At 32.1% G+C, this 26,497-nt stretch overlaps 1 long non-coding RNA gene across 4 annotated transcripts in view; it reads left to right on the top strand.

The window, feature by feature from the left end:
• LOC116278188 (uncharacterized) overlaps positions 1–26,497 on the top strand; it is a 372,724-nt gene that overhangs the window by 50,851 nt on the left and 295,376 nt on the right. For 3 of the 4 annotated variants that reach the window (XR_012071260.1, XR_012071262.1, XR_012071259.1), the window contains exon 3: positions 26,181–26,260. This is a non-coding gene — a long non-coding RNA (uncharacterized lncRNA). Of the gene's footprint in view, positions 1–17,947; positions 18,106–26,180; positions 26,261–26,497 lie in introns of all 4 variants that reach the window. The other variant, XR_012071261.1, reaches the window with a different exon arrangement.

Below are 26,497 nucleotides of genomic sequence, written 5' to 3'. Positions count from 1 at the left end.
TTCAATGAAAATCTGATTTTATGTCCGACCTCTTACATGTAAAAATTTTGTGATGTAAATGTAGCTAAATATTTGAAACTCTGGCAGAATTTTACCAAGGACAGTTAATGACTTCAGTGGTTGTTCTGCAGAACTTTGATAAGACTAACACAATTCAGCCAAGAACTTTCCCGAAGGGCTTTTATATCAAAAATGATTAGTCAAAACTCCAGTTCTAGCTCTCAGATTGTGGTGTCTATAACATTCTCCAAACAAAAGCACCAAAGCTCCCTGGAGAAATGGCTTATATTAGGACTGGGACAGACAATATACAAGATGAGCCTGAAACATTCTTATATTGCCAGAGAATTATAAGGTGATTAAAAACACACACAAATACACATTGATAAGAGATAAAGATGCTGGGGAAGTTAAATGAGTGCCCAGTGGCCAAAACTGGAATAATCTGAGCAAGAAAATAAAGTAATATTGCATCATAACCCAAAGTATAAAATAAATATCCATGGGTCTGTACTTATATAAATAAATGATTGAATAAATATTTAAATTTGGGAGAAGAGAAAAGTCTCCTGTACGGAGAACTTCCAAATAATTTATATAGATTCTTAACATTCAGGAATGGGGACTATAACTCCCTATTCCTTAAGTGTGGGCTACACACAGTGACTTCCTTCCAAACACTGTAGAATGGAAAGGGAGATAAAAGAGTAACTTTGCAGTGGAGAAACATGATAAATATGACCTTAACCAGGTGATTAAGGTCAACATCAACAGTGATAAACCATGTTGATAGTATGTGCCCTTAATAAGATGTAGTGAAAAATGTACTTTTCCCATGGTGTTCCTCCCCTAAGACCAAAACCCATAACTCCAGTCTGATCATGAGAAAAAAAAAATCAGGAAAATTCCACTGGAGAAACATTCTTAAAAATAACTGACAGTAAACCTCTAAACTGCCAAACTCATCAAAAACAAGGAAAATCCAAGAACTCGTCATAACCAAGAGGAAGCTAAAAAGACATGGAGGGACCCTGGATGTGATTTTTGAACAGAAAAATACCTAGAGTAAAAATTAAGAATATCTGAAAAAGTATGAACTTTAGCTAATAATGATGTATCAATACTGTTTCATTTATTGTTAATACTGTACATACTAATAACAGATGTTAATAATAGGGAAATGGTGCAAAGTATATGGAAACTTTCTATATTATCTTTTCAATATTTCTGTAAATATAAAACTATTCTAAAATATAAAACATACTTTAAAATTGCAGTCTTATAGATAGAAAAAAATCACTGTAGACTTTCTCGACCACACCACTCTGACCTTTAGAGAAAATTATTCTCCTTATAAGGGAGAAGACATTGCAACTGTCCTATCCACCTTTTCTGTTGAAGATCTTAAACCTAAGATCATAGTTTTAGTAAGAAAATCAAAGACTAGAAAGCAAACAGCTCCCTCTCAGAATTATAAGAGCCTGTGGAACAATTTGTACAAACTTTTGCTCAAAGAAAGAAAATTAGAGACCAAATAAATAGCTCTTAAGATTAAGCAATTAGAAAAATGCAATAACAATAACAACTCTCTATACTAGTCTAAACAAAGACACTTGTTTTTGAGAAAAAGGGAACACAAGAAGAAAAATTTTGTTGTTTCAGCACAAAAGATAGAATTCAAAAGGACATATCACAATCTTTATTTGACAGAATGATAATCTTCTATTACAATCTTTATAAGCAAGAAATGTCCATATAATTGCCATAACAGAATGTTCCCTTTGTATTTGACTCATCAACCCCATCACCATCCATCATTCCTTGCTTAAAGTAAGATTATAGTTTCAATTGTTAGAATCTCAAATACCCCTTAGATTCTGCTTTTGCCTCAGCCACTTCCTGTTCTCTAAGGCAGTCTCTCGGTTCTCTCACTTTTTGCTTATTGATTCTACTCCTATGAATATTTTTCTAAGGGTGTATTTATTTTGATTTTATTTTTAATAAGATTGTATATATTCAATAATTCTTAGTATTGTTTTGTGTCATTTTTCCCATTAACTTTATGGATGCTATAATAAATAATGGTTTTTAAATTGAAGTATAATTGATATAAAATATTATCTGTTACATGTATACAATATAATGATTCATAATTTTTAAAGGTTATACTCCACTTACAGTTATAGTAAAGTATTGAGTATAGTCCCTGTGTTATACAATATATCCTTGTAGTTTACTTTATACATAATAGTTTATATGTCTTAACTCCCTATTCCCTATCTTGCCCCTCCCCCCGATTCCTCTCCCTACTGGTAATTACTCCTTTATTCTCTATATCTGTGAGTCTGCTTGTTAAATTCTCTAATTTGTTGTAGTTTTTTGGACACTGTATATAAGTGAAATCATGCAGCATCTATCTTTCTCTGTCTGACTTACTTCACTTCAAATAATACCATCCAAATCCACCCATGGTGTTGCAAATGACAAAATTTTTATTCTTTTTTATGGCTGAGTAGTAGTCCATTGTGTGTGTGTGTGTGTGTGTGTGTGTGTATTATACCTTCTTCATCAATTTATCTGTTGATAGACCGTTTGTTTTCATATTTTGGCAATTGTAAATAATACCACTAAGAACATTGGGGTGAATATATCTTTTCCAGTTAGTGCTTTTGGTTTTTTCAGATATATACCCAGGATTCGGTTGCTGGGTCATGTAGTAGTTTTATTTTTAGTTTTTTGAGACTCCTCCATTCTCTTTTCCACAGTAGCTGCACAAATTTCCATTTCCATCAACATTCGTGAAGGGTTCCCTTTTCTCCACGTCCTCACTAACGTTAGTTATTTGTGTTCTTTTTTGATAGACATTCTGACAGATGTTAGGTGATATCTCATTGTGGCCTTGATTTGCATTTCCCTGATTTTTAGCAGTGTTGAGTATCTTTTCACATTCCTGTTGGCCATCTGAGTATCTTCTTTGAAAAACTGTCTATTCAGGTCTTCTGACAATTTTTAATCAGTTTTTTTAAATTTTTTAATGACTAATAAAATTATCCAAAGTGATATACTCAAAAACACTGTAGATAAATCAAAATGGAATCTAAAAAATGTTCAGGTAATCCACAGAAAGGCAGAAGAAAACAGAGAAATGACAGATAAAAAGATATGAGTAAAATATGTGAAAACAAAAAATAAAATGGTAAACTTAATCCCTAGCATATTGATAATTACAGTAAATGTAAATGGGATAAGTATATCAGTCAAATAAGTAATGTTAGCATAATCAAATGGAAAACATGGCCCAAGTATTTACTGTTTTTATGCTCATTTCAAATACAGTCAGAGAGGAACATGATATAATGATAAAAGAGTTAATACATCAAAAAGACATAGCAGTATTAATTGTGTATAAACCAAACAAATAAGCTGCAAAGTGTGAAATAAAAACTAATAGAACTGAAAGAATAGACAAATTCACAATTATAATTGAGACTTTAATACCCTTTCTAAATAACTCATAGAATAACTAGCTAGATCAGCAAGAATATAAAAGAACTTTAAAAAACTATTAACCAAAAGAAACGTATCAATATTTTTAGAACACACCATTCAACAGCAGCAGAACACACGTTTTAAGCCGTTAAGAAATGTGTATTAAAATAGACCTTATTCTAGGCCAAGAAACAAATATCAGAAAATCTAAAAGATCTGAAATCATACACGGCATGTTCTCCAACACAATAGTCAAACTAGAAGTTAGTAATAGAAAGATAAATGGAAAAATCACCAAGCACTTGAAAACTAATGAACAAACTATTAATTAACACTTTAGGTTATCTTTGTGTCAAAGAGAAGGTCTCAAAGGAAATTTATAAATAAGTTGAAATGAATGAAAATAAAATAGAATTTATCAAAGTTTGTGAGATCAGACATAACTAAAGTAGTGCTAACAGAGAAATTTGTAGCACTAAATGCATACGTTAGAAAACAGAAAAATTCTCAAATAATAATCTAAGTATCTACTTCAAGACTGAGAAAAACAAGAGCAAAGTAACCCAATGAAAGCATAAGGAGGGATGTAATAGTAAGAGCAGATATTAATGCAACTGTAAACAGGAAAACAATAGAAGTCAATGAAACAAATAGTTGGTTCTTTGAAAATATTGTTTTAATTGGCAAACCTCTGGCAAGGGTGACAAAAAAAAGAAAGAAGACAGAAATTACCAGTACCAGGAATATTGGCGCTATCACTGAAGACCCTGCAGATACCAAAAGAATATAGAAAGAATACTCCAAACAATGGTACATCAATAGGTTTGAGAATTGAGATGAAATGGATCAGCACCTCAAGGCATATGCCTTAAATTTTGAAAGATACTTTTCATTCAACCAGTGCTTATTGATATCATCCTCTATGCCATGTACACTCTTCGGTGTTATATATTAAAGACTTTATTGCCAGTCAGAGTTACCTGGATTTCATATGCTGAGAGCATTCATTTTATTTTAAAGCAAATAATATAAAAAAAAATAACAGAGATATGTTTGCCCTTGAAAGTTCTGAGTATTAAGTACATACTTTTATAAGACCCAGAAGGGCATTAAAATGACTTCATGTCATTTCAGGCTTCTGAAATTTATTTCTGGTATAAATGAATATACAGAATATCCAGATAGAGTTTATGTCAACAGTACTAAAGAATTATGGAAAAAAATATATTGTAGAATATCTGTTGGTCAAGCATATAGACACCATGACTGGCTCTGAACCGGCTGTAGAAATTATCAAAGATATATTTGGAAATTTACTGATACAGAAAAAATCTTGTTAACATGAAGCCCTGCACTGAGGGAATATGCCATTCAAAATGTACTTGAGAGGGTGAAAAAGCTATAATGGTGAAAGACACCATATTATCACTGAAGTATTTACTATTATTATATAACCTTAAATGGATTTGATGTTTTTTGAAGTTGTAATTTTTTTTAATTTTGAAGTCCAAATTTTTCTTAATATACTATGTTATTTTCAGCTCTTCTTAAAAAATGAGTTTAAATGATAGGAATTGACCATTACATGGTGTGTGAATAATAAATTAACGTACCTCCAGCAATATTTTTACCTCCAGCAATATTTCAACATGAACTCATTACTGAGATTGTTTTATTACCACATCTTTTGCAAGATGACTTTGTAAAATTTGTTCCTATTTCTGAAAGATTTTTTATGAACATACCTAAACACCACAAGCTTCTGTACTTCATCAAAAAGGGTGATATTAAAATTCTTTGGATATATGAAAGTTTTAAATTTCCAAATTTCACGGTCTATAGAATTTATAAACCGACTCTGAATAACTAGATAAAATTTATCTGAAGGATATGTAGGGACAGAAATATAAGTAACAGCTGAATAATAAGGCTTTGGTAGTGTAAGATATGTCTCTGGTAGGAACCACTCTAGATTTTCATTAAGACACTGTTCTTGGAACAAAAGTTTCTAAATTATTTTCCTCTTTGTACTCTATTCTTACTGGAAAGTAATGAGAGAAAAATTCCAATTTGTTTAGATGTCACAAATTTGTCCTTTCACTAAGGAACAATTAAAAGTATCCTGATTTAGAGACCAACCATGACTTCATATAGTGGAGATAGGAGTAATTCTTAAAAAGGAAACTGAGATGATTTGAACTAGACCAGGGGAAATGGATGCTGGGCAGCTAAAATGCAAGATACATTTAATAAAATTACCTCAAAAGACCAAGAACGTAAAATTTGTGAACATCTAGTCAATTAAAATATCCATACACCATTAGATAAAACATTTATTTTAGTAATAATATTGAACAATAGATGGAAAGTTCAGCTGAATTGTTTTTTCACCATGAATGAAACACTTAAACATGTCTATGGCCTATGGTTGTAGTCATTTACTTCCTTGGAGTTTCTGGTATGCTAGAATGGTCTAATGGGCATATAGGTAGACCTAGAAGGCAAGATTTTTTTTTTTTTTTGTAAAATGTTTTCTTTCCCAACGAAGGAACAATAACAATACTGAAAACACGTACCTTCTGAGAAGAATTCTCAGCAAAGCACTTTTCCTTGTTTACTGATATTTGCTTTTAGGATTTCTGGCATGATATAATATCACAGTGAGGACTGACTGTTAACTTACTAAAAGGACTACTTAATTTACTCTCTTAAAGAATTCCAAATATGTAAGTCTGTACATTTGATACCCAGGTTAAAAAAATAATAATGTAAAAATGGTATCTTCAAAGTCAGATTCTTAGCCTAGTACCCCAGGATCTCTCAAGTTCAAGATCAAGTCAAGAGATCCAAATATTTTGTGGTTGTATTTGTTGTGTTTTGTATCTTAGCTTTTGTCCAAAGGCAATCGTGACTGAGAAATTTTATCTCTTACAGAAAAATACTTTGGCTGTGATATTGGGCTTACCAGTTTGAGAATGATGTCTGGAGTGTCTTATAGTTATTAACTTCTAAGTCTGTGTTTTTATACAGTAATCAACAAAAGCTACTTTGTTGTTATTATTGACAACCTTGTAATATTTAGAGCCATGCTTATTTACAATCTGTCTGATGGTATCAAGGAGTCAATTGCTTACTTTTAAAGAATGTGTCATCTTCAGCATAAGATTAGTGGAAAGGTTGATGAAAGCAAGAAGTTTCACAACTGATTCTATAGTTCCAATTTTATATATAATTATCTTAAAACTTTGAGATATTGGTATAATCCATGTCAAGTCAAGCTGTAGGGAAAGACAAACTTTTGCAAGCACTAATGATATTGAGAGAAGTGTATAACTAGCCCATTCTTACAAATCAACAAAAGCTGCCCGTCACCAAAACTCTTTGTGCTGGGGAGTATCCTTCTCGAAGCAAAAGGATTGAAATCCAAATACTTTCAGTGTTGTTATACTCTCTCTAATGGACTAAGATAATTCCAATGAAGTTCACTATTAGATGGAGTTTTCTGATCCCCATTCCAGTTATCTTTCATCTCCCAGAACCTCATCCTAAGGTAAGAGGCAATCGGAATTGATGATCCAGACTCAAAATCAGGATTGAAATATTTGTGATACATGATTCTGACTCAAGTGCTCAGTGCTTGGCTCAAGCTGAAAGTCCTTCCTGACCAGCCATTCTGAAACAGTAGGCATGCATGAGGTATAACAGCTGAGTGTGTCAGCATAAGCTAAGGAGCATTAAACACTAGAGTCCCATTCCTTTGGCGGTGTAATGCCCTGCTCTTCAAACTATGTCCCGTGGACTAGCAACATGGACTCTTAGATGAGTCACTGAATCAAATTCTACATTTAAAAATCATCTCTAGTGGATGTGTATTCATAGAGAAGTTTTGATAGCAAATTACAGCTTACAGTAAATATGAGAATAATTGTTCCTTTTCCTAAAACATGTTCCTCCTAAAAACTTCACTGGAGTCATTAAGGGAGTAGGTGTGATAGCATCAAAACCTGAGGGGCCATGTGAGATCTACAGTTATAACAAGTGGAGGGAGCAGAAGAAAAAGTACCAGAAAAATAGGGTCAATCTAAGGACAGATCACAATCCCAATCTTCTCTCCAAGAAATAAATGGGAACAGAACTGGAAACTTTGTACTGAATAAACTCCTGATATTCTTGGACATTAAGTTGGGGAAGAATACCCCAAGACCCAATGGCATATGGCTATAATATAATGGTATTTATATGCTGAAGACTGACTCTTTATACATTCAATCCCATCCTTTTTGTGTGGTTTTAAACTCACAGACTTTACCACCTACTTGATATTTCAAGTTAATATCCACTTGAATTTACATGTCAAAATTAATATGATTAAAACAAAAAGGTAAAATTCCCCACCCCAAAGCTGATCCTTTCCCACTTCTCTACTTGGATAAATGGGGCCTTCATCATATGTTATTTTAAACCAAAGTATGAAGAGTCATATTTGACGCTTCTCTTTTCTTTACACATGAATTCCCATCCATAGCAAGTCATTCAGTCCCTACTTGAAAATAATGCTGAATCCATTATGCTGTTCTCTCCATTTTTATTACGAGCCCACCTAAGCCACCATAGGCTGCAATAGACCCTTTAGTGTTCTTGATGTTTTCTTGTCTCTTTAGTCACTTTTCCACAGAGCAGTCAATATGGAAATTTTAATACCTAAATTAGATTAGATCACTTCCTTCTCAGAACTGTCAGTGACTTTTATCACAAAATCAGAATAAAATCCAAACTTCTCCATGACCATACAACATCTGGTTCTTCCTACCTTTCCATTTCTTACCAATCTCCTACTTACTCATAACCCTTATCCCCACCCTCACTAGACTTCTTTCTGTTCCTCCATTTCATAAAGCTCTTCCTTTGTATTTGCCATTTTATTTTCCTGAAATATTTTATTCTAAATGCTGATTTTGCACAGAGGCCTTCCTCGATTACTCTGTCTAAAATTGCCTCTGCTGCTTTCTATTCCCCATTCCTGTTTTATTTATCTGATATTATATTATGTAATTTTGTGCTTCATGTCTTTTTCTTTCACTAAAATAGAAGCTCCACAAACGGCAAGAACTTGACCTTCTTTATAAATGATATATCCCATCCTTGAACACAAATAAAATTAATAAGTACTTATTAAATATTTTCTGGGAATAAATTTGAAGAAAAATGCAAATAGATCCTTGAAAGAGCAATTGAGAGAAAGAGAACTTTTATTTCATTATGGGCTGATGAAGCCATTTAGTTAGATATGTCTTAAACTGGATATGGAAAGAGTGGTAGGAAAAAAAAATTGAGAAACTCAGATTATACACAATCTTTTTTTTCCTTTATGGACCACTACCTATATAATATATGGTATATTTTGATTGATTACTTAATGAATCTGTTATCAGAGTATCCACTATGTTCTAAGAATTTAACCAGGACCCTGAATCACAAATGGGAAAGGGAAACAAGTCATGTAAGTCACAGGCCCTCATAGACATAGAGCAGGTAATATTCTGATTTAATTAAATTTCAACAAAGCTACCCAGCAAAGGATGATATCATTGGCAAAATCTACTGAACTCATATTTTCAATTTTTGCATTTTTCTATTCTTTGTTGTTTGCCCCTCCTTGATATGATCAAGAATTCCTTATTTTGTATCAAACCTGTATTGAATAATCATGACTCTATCATTTACTTGCAACTCAGGCTACAGGATACTCATTTCTCATGATGGCTCAGCATTAATCTCAACTGCATTTATTCAAAGCCTGAACTTGAATTTTCTGTAATTTTTTTCACTTGATCACCGTTTTAAAATAATGAGATTTATAGGATGATTCAGAATGCTAAAGCAGCCAGGATGTGAAGTTTCTGAAGAGACTTTAACAAAACAACTCTCTCTCGCTCTCTTTCTTTTTTTTTTTTTTAAAAACATACCTGTCCTCATAATGCTATTGTCCTTGCTAAAATATTTGATGGTAACTGAAGACTTTTCTTAACACTCCATGAAACTACAGGTACTCTGCAAATCCCTTGAAATGACATGAAAAATCTAGTGCACTGCAGTTTTATATCTTAGGACTTTGAAAAGAGGATCCAGTCTCTTTCAACTTTGTATCACCCACAGTATGTAACTCTGAAGTGTGGAATGTGTCTCCAATGATTGAATGATTCTTTGTCATCTTGTGTACTCATCTGAGCAGAATCTAAAGACATTGTTGTGGATATTATCATAAATTTGTATGTTTGCCTTCAACATCAAACCGTTGCTTCTGCAGCATTGCCTATCATTGCACAGAAAACCCTCAGTCACCACAAAATTTCTATTAGAAAGTATCAAACTTGCCTCACTACATGTGCTAACTATAACTAATCATGTTAAAATTGTATGGCCTGTAAGTACAAATTGTGAGATAAAATAAGATGAAATTTCAAATGCTAATTTACTTCATATTTAAAAAAGACTCTCCCAAATACATCTTAGTTAGAGTTACTAGCATTCTTATTGTCTGATGATTTATGGAACATGTTAGCTTAAGTAGTTAGGGTCTTATAAGCTGAAGGCAATAAAGCCTTTCTACCAAATCAAGTAACAGAAAAATATCACTTTGCTTTTAGTGGTTAGTAGTACACATACTAGGATAAAATGAGACTGAATGAGTGAGTGCTTTTCTCAGAATAATCACTGGGCTTCTGTCTTGCTACAGCTTTTCCCTTTCCTCAAGCAGCTAGTTAGGTGAGTTCTCTATGCTCCAGGGGTTAATCAGGAATGTGAACAATCCCGGTGAGAGCTGTTGGGGTTTTGAATGAGTGTGACATTGGATATATGAGACTTTGAATTCTTAAAATTATCAAAAGAATGATATTTGATGGACATTCAGTGGGAAATAACTAGGTATCATGACCTACATGCCAGAAGGATAAGGAAAGATTTTTACATAGATATTTGGTAGAAGGTTTTTACAGAAACAACTTCAAAGGCTAAGTCCCAAGAGGCACCAATGTATTTCCAATGATTGTATTTCCTGAACTTCGCTATCCAGCTGAATAGTCTGTTTAGCTTAGTAAGTCCAGACCTGCCAAGTTAAGGCAGGTTTGTACTTTCTTTGGAACGATTTCCACATTTCCATTAAGGTTTTTTATTTCTCCCTGTGTAAAATAGTGTATGCCTTTAATATAGGTAAGTTTTTTCAGCTGCTTGCATTTCGGGTATGCTAAGATTATAAAATAAAGTACAATAACCTAACAGATAAATAACACCAAAAGACCATTGGGGGTAGCACAATTGGCAGGGAAGAGGGGTTTTTCAAAAGTCAAACTGAGAACACTGTACAAAAGCCAAAGATTTTGAAGTGGAATAGCTTTTTCAAGCATCATTTGCCTAATCAATCTGAAATAAAATTTCAAGCCAAAGGTTTATTTTCTGCAATAATGAGACCCTAAAAGTTGTTTAAGCCCATGTGTTAGATTCCCTTCAGCCTTTCCTATCTTGGTTTTTTTTTAGAGTTAAGCTATGGAAACTTGTTAAAGCACTTCAAGCATCCTAGGGGACACACGTATGCAAGAATGCCTCTGTGGTCTATCGGAAACATGAAGTGGTACTATATTCTCTGACCTCAGACTTCAGATTTAACAATATAACATAGACACTTGTAACAGAAGAAAATTGTTTTATATCAAACAAAACAAAACAAAACAGTATGGCTAGACATAGGCTCCTAAAAGGAGACAATCCTTCGCTGTGATTTCAAATAAGGCGAGAATTCAGCTGAAAGTAAAATTTTCATATTTGAACTCTTTCTACTATTTCTGTATTTCCCTCTAAGGCAAGATCAGCTCACTTTACTTTTTTTGAGTGAACTTGCTATGATCTATCAATTACCCTTCAACCTAATCTTAGATGACAACAAAAGTTTTAATGTTATCGATTTTAGAAAAATCCTGATTTATTTAAAGATGCTTAAATAGGAAACTAACATGGGGAAAAAGGGTTAAATTTGAATTTTGTATTTAGCATACATGTACCCATGCAATCAAACCTAAAAAAACATACAATTTTAAAACATAGTCATTTGCATATTGACAAAGATAAACCACACTCCTGTTGTTTTAACGATAAAAACAAACAAACAGAAAATAAAGAGGATAGATAGTAGATAAAGGATTGGGGAAAGCTGATAGAGCAGCAAGGTAATGAACATGAAAGGAATTATAAGAAAAAAGTCTGATTATATATTTGTAGAGAGGCACCATTTATGTATATGTAACAGCTAGCTTGGAGACTGATAAAAAAGGTAATCTGAATGATTTGTGCTTCATTTTTTATATATTTAGTAAAGTTTATACTGCATGTTACATTACAACACGTTTTCTTATTAAATATTTAAGCAGAAGTGTCTGAATGTTAATCATTTATTATATTCATGGTAGTTTATTTCTTCTTCCTAAATTATTTAGAGTAAAATCTTTTTTCAAAGATTTTCTTTTGAAGGACTTTTAGTCTAGTGAAGACAGAAAATATAGTACATGTCAGCATCTAAAAGGAAATAATTATGTTTCTCAGTAGAGTAGTATCCTTAAACACTAGCTCACAGAGAAAGAGCAGTGCAAGTTATAAAAAAAAGCTAGCCACATATAGCGTCTTAGCCATAATTTTCCTTAATAAAAGAAGGAGTGAAAATAAAATTCACTCACAAAATTTTGACAGTGAATTACATGTCAACATGTTGCTCTAGTTTGGGTAGGTCCATTAATTTCTGCCCATTTATTATTGTAATTTAAAAACCATTTCCTTAAAAGATTTTAAGAGAACATTAAATCAATAAATGTCAACACCTCATATAAAATGGAGATGATTTATTTCTTTACTTCATGTAAACAGATAATTGCTTAGAATCTAATGGGGACAAACCGGATTTCAAGGTAACTAGATCAGTCAGTTATAATATTGTGTATAGTTCAAAGGGTAAAAGACCCAAAGGCATTTATTTATTATTGAACCTTGGTATGTAAAACTGTTTTATAGTTTTAATTTATTCTTATTCTTAATACAGCTTTACATACATAAACACAAACTTTCTCCTCAAAGCAAAAGCTGGTGAAAAAATAATGAGGTGACTTTATTTTGCTTAATAACATATCTCTTTAATTATCAAGAAAATAAGCAAATCAATTAATCAGCTTTTTTATATTGGAAAGAGTAGAATAATAAAGATGCATGCTTGATCATTTATCTCTATGTCTCCTTCAAAAAATTTTGCAACACCTTAAACTTCTAATTCTAACCCATTATTTTTTCAAATCAGTCATTTTACAAATAAGGACATTAAGGCCCCCAAATGAAAATTTCTCATCAAAGGTTACACACAAATCTCTTATTTCTAGGTTCTTTTGTATATCTGTTCTGCTAATTATGTAAAGGCTCTCACTTAATGTGTCAAACTTGGTTCATAATGAATATGAAGTAAAACCAATGAGAGAAACTACTAGTTATATGATTCTTGTTTATTTAGTTGAGTAGGCTAGGCCTCACAAGTGTTAAATATGATTTAATATCTTAATTAAATAATTGTTATATATAATGTAATAAATATATAGTATAGGTCCCTTTCAGTGCAAGTCATAATTTGATCTGCCTTACAATCTAGGAAATGATAGACTCAAAGAAAGAGAAGTTAGCTTTCATTTACTTTTGTAGCTTAGGACCAGATGCACATTTCAAGCTTTTACCTTCATGTATTTATGCTTGCAAATTAATACAGCAAGGGCAGCACTGTGTCCTTTTATAGATCCTTTGAATGAGAAAATAATGATCTCCCTGTTGATGATTTAACCTTCATTTATTCAGCCAAATTCTTACACCTTATAGGGAAATCTTTGAGAATGCATTAAGCTTAATAAAGCAGAGATTTTTGCATTTCTGTTTTTTGTTTGGATTTATTTTCTAAGTTTCTGTAATTGTCATTTAGCAAATAGTTAAATAACTTGAAGACAGAATTAGAAATCCATACACCTTCCTGGCTGGAGTCCTCTAACTCAACTTTGAACTCTGTAAGTCCTGAAACTGAGGAAACTTGATAATAATCATGAGTGTGACGGTTTCCTTCATTCTTTATAGTGTCTTTGCCTTTCAGGCATGTTCTAGCTAAGCTTCCTATCAGTTTCCTAAAAGCCCAGGTCTCTTTTTGGGCTGTTTCCATTAAGTGTTGTATGTAATCCAAATGATACCTACTGAATCGTCATACATGAAAGGTCAGAGCAGTGCATCTGTGGATCATGTGCTCTTGTTCCTGTATGTGAGGTACCTTGTCAACAGTGTGGTGTTCAGAGAAAGATTGGACTTCCTGGGAAGTTCATTAACAGGACCATGCATGCATTTTACTCTAATGAAGTAGGAAAGGACCTTCTGAGACAAGCTCATTGTCCCTTCAGGTAATAATCTTTAATCCTTTAGGGCTCACAATATGGATCTCATTTCTTGTACTCACATGACATCAATCTTTGAAGTTTTCTTTCTCTGCTAAGAAAGACAGAAAAGAAAAGAAAGAAGGATTGAGGGAGAGAAGGAAGGAAGGAAAAGGAAAGGAAAGAAAAGGAAAGGAAAGGAAAGAGAGAGGAAGAAAGAGAGGGGGGCACATTTTTATATCTATCTTTCTTTGAGGGAAAACACTGAAGCTAATTTATTTCTTTAAGAACTTCATCTAAAATCTCTCCATGATCATGTATAAAGAAATATAATCTCTTATTTGACACCAGAAGTTCTAACACTGGCATTGAAAATATCCTGAAAATTTTTAGACTAGGTATTCCTGAGCCATTACCATGAAAATTTTATCCTTTACTGGTTTTTGTATTTTTAAGGTGGAAATTCTTTCAATAAACAGCCCAGATGTAAAATATTCATATGTAAATCTCATATACAATCACATCTAAACTAACAATTATTTGCTGTTTATTTAAATGGGAAAAGAAACTATATTAAAATATTTCATTTGAATTAAAGTTTAAAAGGGCAGGAGAAGGTAAAGTCAATGATTGTTATACAAAATAGCATTTAATACAAAATGCTGATTATTTTTTCTGTTAATCAGATTTTTTCCAGTTTCATTGAGATAAAATTGACATATAGCACTGTGTAAGTTTAGGGTATACAAAATAATGATTTGATTTATATATATTACAAAATGATTACCACAATTCCACAATTGTTTAAACATCAATCATCCTATATAAATACAAAAAAGAAAGAAAAATTTTTAAACATGTGATTAGAACTCTTAGGATTTACTCTCTTAACAACTTTCAAATATACCACACAGCAATGTTAACTATCATCATCATGTTGTGCATTACATCCCTAGTATTTATTTATCTTATAACTAGAAGTTTGTACTTTTTGACCACCTTCATCTGTTCCCTCCTTCCCCCACCTACCACCTCCAGTAAACACAAATCTGATATTTATTTGAGTTTGGAATTTTGTTTTGTTTTTATATTCCACATACAGTTGAGTATTTGTCTTTCTTTGACTTATTTCACTTAGTATAATGCCCTCAAGATCCATCCATGTTGTCACAAGGGGCAAATTTCCTTCTTTTTAATGGCTGAATAATATTCTTGTGTGTGTGTGTGTGTGTGTGTGTGTGTGTATAACAATTTCTTTATTCATATATCTGGATAGGCATTTAAATTGTTTCGATGTCTGACTATTGTAAATAATGCTGTCATGAACATGAGAGAGTAGATATCTCTTTGACATGATGTTTTTATCCCATGAGTGGAACTGCTGGATCATATGGTAGTTCTATTTTTAGTTTTTTGAGTAAGTGCCATACAGTTTTCCATAGTGGCTGTACCAATTTACAGTCCTGCCAACAGTGCACAAGAACTTCCTTTTCTTTATATACTCTCCAGCATTTGTTATTCCTTGCCTTGTTGATGTAGCCATTCTAATAGGTGTGAGATAACATCTCATTGTGCTTTTCATTTTCATTTCTCTGATGATTAGAAATGTTTATCATCTTTTCACGTACCTGTGGCCATTCATATATCTTCTTTGGAAAAATGTGTGTTCAGACCCTCTGCCCATTTTTTAATTGGGTTATTTGTTTTTTGGTTTTGTTGTTGTTGTTGTTGGGTTTATGAGTTCTTTATATATTTTAGATATTACATTTTATCAGATACATGGTTTGCAAATACTTATTCCCATTCCTTAGATTGTCTTTTCATTCTGTTAATTGTTTCTTTTGCTGTGCAGAAGCTTTTTAATTATAGCCTCTGTTGTTTGCTTTTGCTCTTGTTGCTTGTGCTTTAGGTGTCACATCCAAAACATAACTTGCCAAGACCCAAGTCAAGGAACTTTTTTACTGTGTTCTGCTGAGAATTTTATGGTTTCTGGTTTCACATTTAAGTCTTTAATCTATTTTGATTTAATTCTTGTGAGTGGTGTAAGACAGAGTTCTACTTTCATACTTTTACATCTGAATATTTTTCAGTTTTCTCAGAAATGCTGATAACATTGTCAAAAATTTTCGTTGACTCTTGACTTTTAAATTAGAATTTAAATAAGAAGTTTGTACACAAAGGGCATTAACTTAACATTTTCTCAGAAATGGTTAGGTGTGGTTTATTTCTAACTTAAATGTTTATGGCACAAACAAAAATTTTAATATTTTATATGATTTTGAGGGGAAAAAAAAAAGGAAGCAGACTCAGTGAGCCTCCATATCTGAAAGCTAGTAAAGGGCAGAGTCCCCTTTATATGGATCTGTTCTGTATCCACAGGATTCACCACTGTGTATTTAAGGCTGTCCAGCCATTAAGAAATAAGATGGCACATCCATGGCCTAGTCATTAGTGGGAGGGGCAGGAGAAGAAGAATATGAAGAATCAGATCAGTCCCATTGTCAGTGAATCTGATTGCTCTATTTAAATAAACATTTGAGTTCTTTCACTGACTATACAAAATTCATCTCCTTTGGTTTACTTTGACAAATTCTGGAGACTGTAGTACAGTAAATACAGCTCTCCAAGTGAAATAGAAAACAATTAATATAGCCTTGCTTTGCTACATCATGATTTTTGAATTCAGAAATGCCCCATTTTTGGCTTATGAATTCATTTATTCATTATCTCTTGAACACCTGAGCACCAGAAATTTACAAGCAATAAATAAACCAATAAATAAACCTAGGGATTCATATAATAAATACACATTGTTTTGTCATTAAAGGTTTTCTGTCTATGATGGAAACTGATAAATTAAGAAAAGTGAAGATAGTCTGAAAAATGATAAGGCAAACAATGATTATTATCATAAATATTGTTATATTATGGTGACTCTTGATAAGTTAATATAAGATAGAACTATTACATATATTATCTGATTTACTGAGATTTAATAAATAACTAATGAATGTGAAATTCTTAGCAAAGAATCTGATCCAAAGCAAGTATTCAATGTATGATTGCAACTGTAATTCTTAATGTCAAAGACTATTAATATTATTGTTACTATCTTAGAGCAAAAGAGGTTCCTATAATGAAGATGTTAGATACATAAACAGGTGATAGAGACAAGATTAAACTCTAGCTTTATCAGAATAAAAATAACCATACTTTTGGCTTTTATTATTAACATGCTAATTTCCTATGGACATGGTATGGTATATAGATTATATGATTCAGAACCTCTCTTGAGTTTGGAATTCTCTTTTGTTTCCTACTGATTTGCTTATTTCTGCCTAGTATATAATACAAGCATCTTAAGAGATTGGTCAACAATTAGATATTTAAGAGTTCTAAGAGGAAGGGATGCACAAGCCTAATATCTAGGTATGGGATGAAATGAGACTGAGAATGAAGTTTCAGATATTCTTTTTATAAACTGAGTTGTAGAAACTTGTGCAAATTTTGTTCAAGTCAGGTGAACTTTAAAAGAAAGGGTGATGTTTGACTTCCTAAGAGGGGAGCATGGTCATCTCATTTCTAGGTTTCTCAGTGTATGAAAATAGAGGGCATCCTTGATATAGTACCTAATTGCTTGATCTAGTGATGTGGCCATATGAAAGAGAGGAATAATGAGACCTGCTGCTAGTATCTAGAGCTCTGCTCTCCAGTATGGTAGCCATTAGGCACATGTGGTCATTGCAACCTGAAGTATGGCTAGTTCAAACTGAGTTGTGCTGTAAGTGTGAAATACACACCAGATTTTGAAGCTTTAGTATGAAAAAAAAAAAAGAACATGAGCTACTCATTAAAGACTTTCACACTGATATGTGTTGAAATAATATTTTAAATATTAGGTTAAATCAAATACATTATTAAATTAATTAATCACACAGTTTTTACTTTTGTTAATGTGGTTATTAGAAAATTTTAAGTTACTACAGTGGCATGAATAATATTTCTCTTGGATAACACTGATCTAGAATGCAGTCAGTTTTAACCATCATGTGACAAGGAGATGGATAGGAAGATAGAAAGCCACACAAGTGAAGGACTACACATGCAGAACCAGATACACCTCTACAGGGATGAGGAACTATTTCGCTGGAATGTGGAGGATGCATCATTCTGGAGTAGGAAGGTATTACTGGGCTCATAATCTTACCTGCATAAGCTCACTAGCCTGGAGTGGCCCCCAGAATAAAAATCACCGTCGTCTTCTTCCACCGTTATCACCCTGTGATATCCTCAATGCTCTAAAGTCACATGGAGAATATTCGTGGGGTAATAAGATTAAGTACCATATTTACATGGCAATAGGCAAAGTATTATATATATAATATTTATGAAGTATTCATATATATGTATATATATATTTATCTGATTCCCCCTTTCTATATATCTTCTCTAGAGGGATTTTAATTTCATATCCTGTCACTTTTTCATTGTTTATTATGGATTTAAAACAAAAAGGTTTTAGTATAAAGGCTTTAACTAGTAGAAATGCAAAACTGCTACCCCTGAAAAAATACATTCCTGCTACAGTAATTTCAAATTTCATGGTTAAATACATGACACATAAAAATCATATTGTTTTTCTTATAAATTAGGCCTACTAATAATGTCATTATCTAAGCCATTACTCCTGGAGAAAAGTATGACAGAAAAGAAAAGATATAGTAATAGAAAGGGGAATATATATGTATGATAATATATCATTCCTAATCAGCTTTTAATAAAATAAACAGTCAAGTTTTCAGGTGAATCATTCCATCCTGGACACTAGTTCTTACAAAAGTTTATGAACATCACCAGCAGGAAGACTTGGGAATGTAAAATCACTCAGACCATTAGATGCCATCAAGATTGCTATGGTTTACTGAAAACTCCAGTTGCAAATTTAAGGAGGAGAGAGGAAAAGAGTCCAATTAGGAGGGCTCAGAACTAATTTTCTTTAAGAAATGTAGTTGCCCAGCTGCTTGACATTAAGTTCTTTCCACAAGGAAGCCACATCTGTCACCACTTATCTTCTCTGAATAACAGTTCACATGAGCACAGTGGGCATCAGACTGCAAAATTTTACATGTAAAAAATTGTTCTTTTGTTTTCTATCTTTTTGTTCATAAGTTATTTCCTATATTCTGTCTTCCTATTTCTTCTGTTTCCCATTTATTACAAAACAAAATTATGGTTTCTTTATATGAAAGTGTCTTTGGTGACTTTCTCACACAAAGAACTGCTGAAGTAGAGAAACACTTCATGATGTAGGGAATATTGTATTTCTAAATCTGTTCAGCTTGTGTTCTTATTTTTGCACTTGGTTGTTTATGGTTGCTTTACATGTGGCCTATAAGAAACCTTTCTGTATTTCTAGACAAAACAAGTTAGTCAGCCCGATACTGGTATAGTTAATATAATCACTAAGCCAGTTAGTTTATATTGCAAACAGCAGTCAAAATTATGTTTGCACCTATACAGAAGTAAAACTTCTGTGACTAGATGTAGTTGTCTGCTTACCCAATATTTTCCATGTGGACCATCTGGGCAAACAAGAAAGATAAGAAGGCCTGTGTTTTACAATCAGTTTTGAGGGATAATCCTTTTATTCAATGTCTATTAAAAACAAGTATGAGGATGACATCTCACAGACCTTCAGAATTCTTTTCAAGAATTTCCCTCCTCAATGAATATCTGGGAGTGAGGGAGGAATATTTTTGTTTCTCAAACATATCCTGGTAGGTCCTTATCACCTCCAAAATGTGCCTGGTCCTGAACTGTCTTTATTATCTCTTACTGCATCTTGAGATTTAATTCCTTTAATTTATGATGTTATTAAATAATGATCTTTCCCTTCAGAGTATTCTCTCAGTTACTAATTATTTATTAGCTAGGATAATTATTTGATGATTATCTGTATTCCTCATTTGACAATAATGTTATGAAAAGAGAAACCATGTCTGTTTTCACTAATTTTTATACCCTCAGTTCCTCACACAGTGTCTGGGTCATTATAGGTACTCAACTAATATTTGGGGAATTAAAGAATGAATGTTCAGTACTATTTTGTACCGAGTTCACATGTCCTTAATTCCTAAAAGCATATTACAGGACAGGAAAAAACCAAACTTTTCTCCAGGCTTAATGATAGAGGAAAACAGAAGTGCATTTAACACTGCTAGTTAGAACCCATTCGTCAGTTGGTCTCATTAGAGTCAATAAGAGTCTGTTTAAGCCTCCCCAATGAAATGTGGAGGTATCCCATCACCTCATGAACCTCATCCAAATATGAGCCACAGAGAGAGGATGATTTGTGTCTTTCTCAAGTTTTCTGCTACAGGGAATTTTACACTGATTCTCAACAGGAAGAAACCTGATCAGCACTCAGAGTAACAGTCATCACTCGGGAATAAGGGCGATGTAACCATACTTGCCAACACTAAACTTCCCCAATTCTAGCTTATGTTGTATGAGAAAAAATTACACCTTACCATGTATGAAGTCTCTCACCCCAAGTAAGAACAAGCCTCAAGATTTACCTGTCAGTCTTCATGAAATATAAACTATAAAGAAACGTTCAGTAAATGATGGTGCACTCAGAAAAATCCAGACTTTGGGAAATTCTACCAAACAAATGACTCATTTTTTTCCAACAAATGAATTACAGAGGCAGAAAAAGAAGTATTATGGAAATATGTAATTAATTAATTATTAATTATTCCAAATGAACAGTTAAGAGACCTAGGAAATATATTGAACTCATTTGTTTCCAAATTAAATCAAGTTTTTAAAAAATCTGGATATTTGGTGATAATATTAAGGAAACAGTAATTTTCAAATCTGATAATACATTGTGGTTATGTTTTTAAAAAGTTCATTTCTATCTACCTACTTGTTTATCCAGATGAAAATTTTAAAATATTTAATTCATTGAGGTCATTGAATTGAACCTAAAAATTAAATAAATATCATCAAAAACATAAACAAAATGTCAACATGTCCCATATATTTAATATCATACTAAGCAGAGCTAGCTTTTCTTTTCACAGTTTTTCTTGAAGCCTATTAGGGGTTCAATAATCCATATATTTCATCTGCAACATTATGGTATTTCACTCTCCTACCGGTACATTTCAGGATGAAAAGACACACCTTCATTTCCCAATAGTAAATAATTTCCAGGCAAGAGGCACCTGAATGTGTCCGTATGTAGGGATTAAAAAAATCAAGAAAAAATCCAACAGAAACAAAAAGTATTTACTAAGCTTCTAAAGGGAATCCTTTAGTAATGATGCACCATGGAAGTGAATTATTTTTAATAATAATGTTACATAATATGGAAGAAAATGAACTTTTTATCCAATCATATTTTGCTATGTAGTAGCTGGAAAATATATTTTTTTAAATGTCTTTCCATTACTCAAGGTGTGATAGAATGACAGGGAAAAACATTGTGATACTTTGATTTTATATCAAAACAAACATTTTAAGCTATTATTTTTTCTCTTTTTTGACAAAATTTTTTTCATGAATATTCATATTTTTCTGAAATAAAGAATAATTTTACTTGGCTTTTACAAATTGGTATTAAAATATTAACACAAAAATATAACTTCCACATAAACTCATGTTCAGGGCCTTTTCTTTTTATATTTATAGCATCAACCACAATGATTAGAGTGGTGTTCTGAAATGTGTTCTCAAGATGAGCTGATGACTTTGTTTTTTCTCCAGTTCCAAGAATAAATAATAATAAAGTCATACAGGGCATTTTGTTACAAAGTTAAAACATAATCAAAGGCAAGTTAAAAAGGGACATATGCTTCATCAGACTAAATGGCTTATGTTTCCATTAAGTCAGAAACACAGGTTGTAGGCTTTATAGTTAGCCAGGGTTCATTGAAAGCTGGCTATACCAGCTAACACAGAACTGCAGAGCTATTGAATAAAGGAGTCTTCTGAACTTTTGTCAGAAGCAACTTTAGATATAACAGAATCCCTCAAACCTTATCAACTCAACAAGTGATGCAACTGAACACAACACAAATAATAGCAAATCAAGAAATGAAATTCTGAGTTCTATGATTTTCAACTTTATAGATTCTATCTGGAGTTGATAACACAATTTAATATTTATCTGTCAGGTAACAACAGAAAATTAGCTCTATTATATTCAAGAAAAAAAGTCATCACATTAAGAACATAGGAACAAAAATATACCTGACTGTTAGACCTGAAAGAGATATTAGAAGTCAACATTGAATATTTAGAAAATTATTGCTCTGGATGACCATTTTTAAAGGGGAGATCCTAAGAACCAGTTACAAATGTGCAAACTTTAAAAATAGAGTACGTGTTCCTAAGGACAATGATGCTATCTATAGCTGTAAAAATTGTCTCACAGGACACTTCTTCAAGAATCAAGGACTGCTGAGAACAAACTATTAGGATTATTTTCTAGAGACTAAAGAATCAGGATATTTGTGTGCAAATCAGCTTTATAGTTGAACAGAATAGGTCTTGAGTGCAGCCACAATGTGACGCCATCAAGTTGAAATGGAGTCTAAGTGAACAGGGGAGGGAACAGGAGGTAGTTAAGAGCTTGAGTCCAAATATCACATAACCTGTTCTCCAGGCATCCACTCAGCCCAAAGGGTATTTAGAAACGATCTCTCACCTGGATAACAAGCCCTTTATGATTTATTATGTACTTTTTATTGATTAACTGATAGATAAATGACATTAATTTCATACCAGAGAACATACACAGTTGATGCTCACCAATTTTGATAAACAAACTATAGACTATTTAACTTTGACTCCTGTATTTCAATATTTATTTTTTTAAGGCATATACTGTTTCTCAGATTTTGAGGGATGTCAGTACACTAAAAACTCCATAATTTCCATGTAAACAATTTAAAATTAGTGTCTGACATTATTAAAAAAATTAACTGAGTTTATTTGTATGTAGATTTATAATTTTTGAATGATCTAACTACCAGTGGTATCATATAGACTTGTCTTGAAATATCTATTGTTTGATAAAAGGACAATTTATTAACCTTGATTAAATTGTCTGTCAAGCCTTTCAGAATTTTATTTTTTGTTTGTTTAGTAAACTCTTCCCAGTTTTAAAATTTTAGTAAAATATAGCTAATTTTTTTCAAACAACAGTGGTATGGGGGCTTTTATTCTTAAATCAACAGTAAGTTATAGTAAGTTCATATTTGATGAAACATGTGGTTTATAATCATGATAAAATTGACTTATATGAGTGTTAATTAGTATTACGAGTATTAATCATGCTGCAAAACCTCAGCAAATCAAAAAGAAAGGCAGACATGTATACCTTTGCCATTATACTACAGTACTATATTACTACTCTTTCCTTATCCTCTGTCTTTTGAGAATATTTAAGGATTTTTACCCAGAGAATGTGCCTGTGTTTTCTTGGGAAAAAAATAAAATTGGTTACAACAAATAATAACATATATCTAATTAGAATAAGTTAAAATAGTGCAGGTATGATACAACTTTCAATAGATTCTTGATTTAAAAGCATTAATTATGTGTCTGGCAAAGCAGTTGTCCCTAATGTACGTTTCAAGACATCTGTGAAAACTCATAAAGGAAATGCTAAGAATAATGTAACACACATTTTCTTTACATCTCTTTAGCTGGTAATTCCACTAGGCAATCTAGTAATTCTGTGTAGATAATGATTAAGTTGTGAATGAGATATTAAATCACCATGTAAGAAACAACTTTTGTTGTTGTTTTGTTGTTTTCCTCAAACAATCTCAAAATCCAATTTTATCTGAATTGCTTATTAATATCCTTTATGTCCAAAACATTCTGAATAAAATATGAAAGTCTTTGTCAGTGCATTACAGCAAAGGTGGCTGTAAGGTCAGTTCGTGTTGAGTGTGGTCACAGGTTAGAGCTGTGATTTGTGCAGCTCTGCTGTGCAAGTGGAGCTCTTGCTTAGATTTGCTGTTGAAATTACAGTAAGTGCGATGTATTATAATTTTTTAAAATTAAATACTATTTATAGAAGTATAACATGCATATAGAAAACTTTAACAAATTGAATACTACCAGCACACCAAAATTCCTCCTTGAGATATCTCCCAGTTGACAATACTTCTCCCCAAATTATCCACTATCCTGGTTTCTAATTCTACATGTTAGTTTTGCTACTTTTGAACTTAATACAAATTTTGTAGAAATTATTTTCTTACGTATTCTTTATATATTCTATATAAGTGATATTTGTGAGTATATATCTTGTTACATGTAGCAGTAATTCATTCATTTTTTTGCTCTGTTAACACTCAATTCTATTAATATACCATAGATAATTCATTTATTCTAATGTTGATAAATAACTGGGGTAGTTTACAGTTTGGGGCCATCATGAATGAAACTGCTATGTCATTCTTATAATGAATTGCAGAATCACAGGCTATGCACATGACTAACTTCAGCAGATAATGCCAAACAATTTTCCAAAGTATTTTACCAATTTACACTCCTGCTACTGATATATGTGAGAATTCTAGCTATTCTGCATTTTTGCCAATAATTGATATTGTCAGTCTCTTTAATTTTTTTTTTTAGTTTAAGTTATTCGAGTGAGTTTCTAGTGATATCACATTATGGTTTTAATTTATAACCCCATTATATTGATGAAATTGAATACTTGTTTATGTGTATATTAGCCATTTAGATGTCCTATACAATTTTTTTCCCATTTGTATTCCCTGTCTTCATTTCTATTGAATTATAAGGATGCCTCATACATTCTAGATATGAATCTTTTGTTGTCGAAATGTATTACAAATATCTTTCTCCACTTTGTGCTCTTTTTTCATGCCCTTAATAGCATCTTTAAATGAACAGAAATATTAAACCAAGATCAGGAGGACATTTCCCTTTCTAATTATATCATTGTCATCCATAATTTACATACTTATATGTAAAAACACAGAAGGGAACCTTAATTTTTTCCGTTTATACCATTCAATTGAGAACTGAATTTCTCTGCTATTAAAAAATAACTCATTCCTTCCACATAGTTTGAAAAGAGCCCTACCCAGCTTCATCATTCTTTTCATCTGACAATTTGTGTGTCAAGAATCATCAGCAGCAGCATGCCTAGCTAGGTGACACCCTGAGTAGATCATTATCATGTAATAATCATGAAATGAAGAACATAATACAAATGCCTAGAAAGAGAACAAAGACAGTAAAGGTTTTATTTACCAAACTTAATATATACACATACATAATATATATATATGTATTCATATAAGTAAAACAAATTAATGAATACAACTTTGGAATTTTTATTACAGTCCATAAAAGGAACGATGTGGCTGATTAGTATTCTTAATTATATTACTGTATCTTTTAGAGATTAGGAAAATAGACATATATTTTCAACAGCTCTAATGAGTTAAAATAACTTTAAATTTTATATTTGCAAGTATTAATCTATGAATTTGTCAATGACTTTATTAAAATGAATCTTCTTAAAATATTTATTGTCAATAGACAATAGAGCCAAATTTGTAACACTACCTCTACTCATAGTTGATTGAGAAACACTTGAACACTTGTTATTTATTTCAATTTCAGAAGTTTCTTTTACATGATACAACTCATATACACAGTTTTAAAATATTTAAAATACAAGAAAAAGTTTGGCAGAGAGTGATAAAAATCCCATTTTACAGTAAATTCCAGACTGTGCTGTATTTCCTTACATTTTGGTTTCTTTAGGATTAATTCTAGAAGCTTCCTACATTTTAAACACAGATAAAAGAACTTGTTTGTTTCTTCATTTTACAATCACTAGACTATCACTGTTTAGTTCTGCTTCACTATTTAACTGTGCTTGGAGAGAGCTTAAATGATTCCATATCCTTATAAACTCATTGTTGAAACAAATGCATGTATCAAGCCCAGCTGTATAACTGAGAGTTAAATTCCATATAAAATACAATGTTTACTAAAGGATGAGTAATAAAAATGTGCTAATTTGAAGCTTACATATATATTATTAAAACTCAATAGTAACCATAGCAATTGTTTAGAATTTGGAACAACACATTTTTTTGGAAGAAAAATTTTATTGCTGACTTGAGTCATGGTGTTAATAAGAAGCAGACCAACTTTAGTCAAATTTTATTATTGTTTTTAAATTCTCTACAGACAGTACACATCATGGATTGCCTATGCTGCAGATGGACTGCTCCCACTGCTTCGTCTTTGACTTGCCTCTACCAGTCACCGTGAGTGTTCTAAGATTAATAATCCAAATGTTAAACTCACTACTTTCTTTAATGAATTTCTGAATGACGTCATTATTTAATGACAGTGCACTGTGTGAGAGGAACATCTCTGTTTCACATGCAAAACATTAAGTTTTTCTTCTTGAATATACCATTGACATCATTAAATGGTATTCAGCTTGCCTCTTGGGGAACAGATGTGTAGTACTTAGGTGAGGAAGATTTATCACAAGCATA

The sequence above is a fragment of the Vicugna pacos genome, chromosome 3 (genome assembly GCF_048564905.1).
Source record: "Vicugna pacos chromosome 3, VicPac4, whole genome shotgun sequence".
Lineage (NCBI taxonomy): Eukaryota > Metazoa > Chordata > Mammalia > Artiodactyla > Camelidae > Vicugna > Vicugna pacos.
The sequence above is the reverse complement of the archived record's forward strand: the minus strand, read 5'-3'. Positions and strand labels throughout refer to the sequence as shown.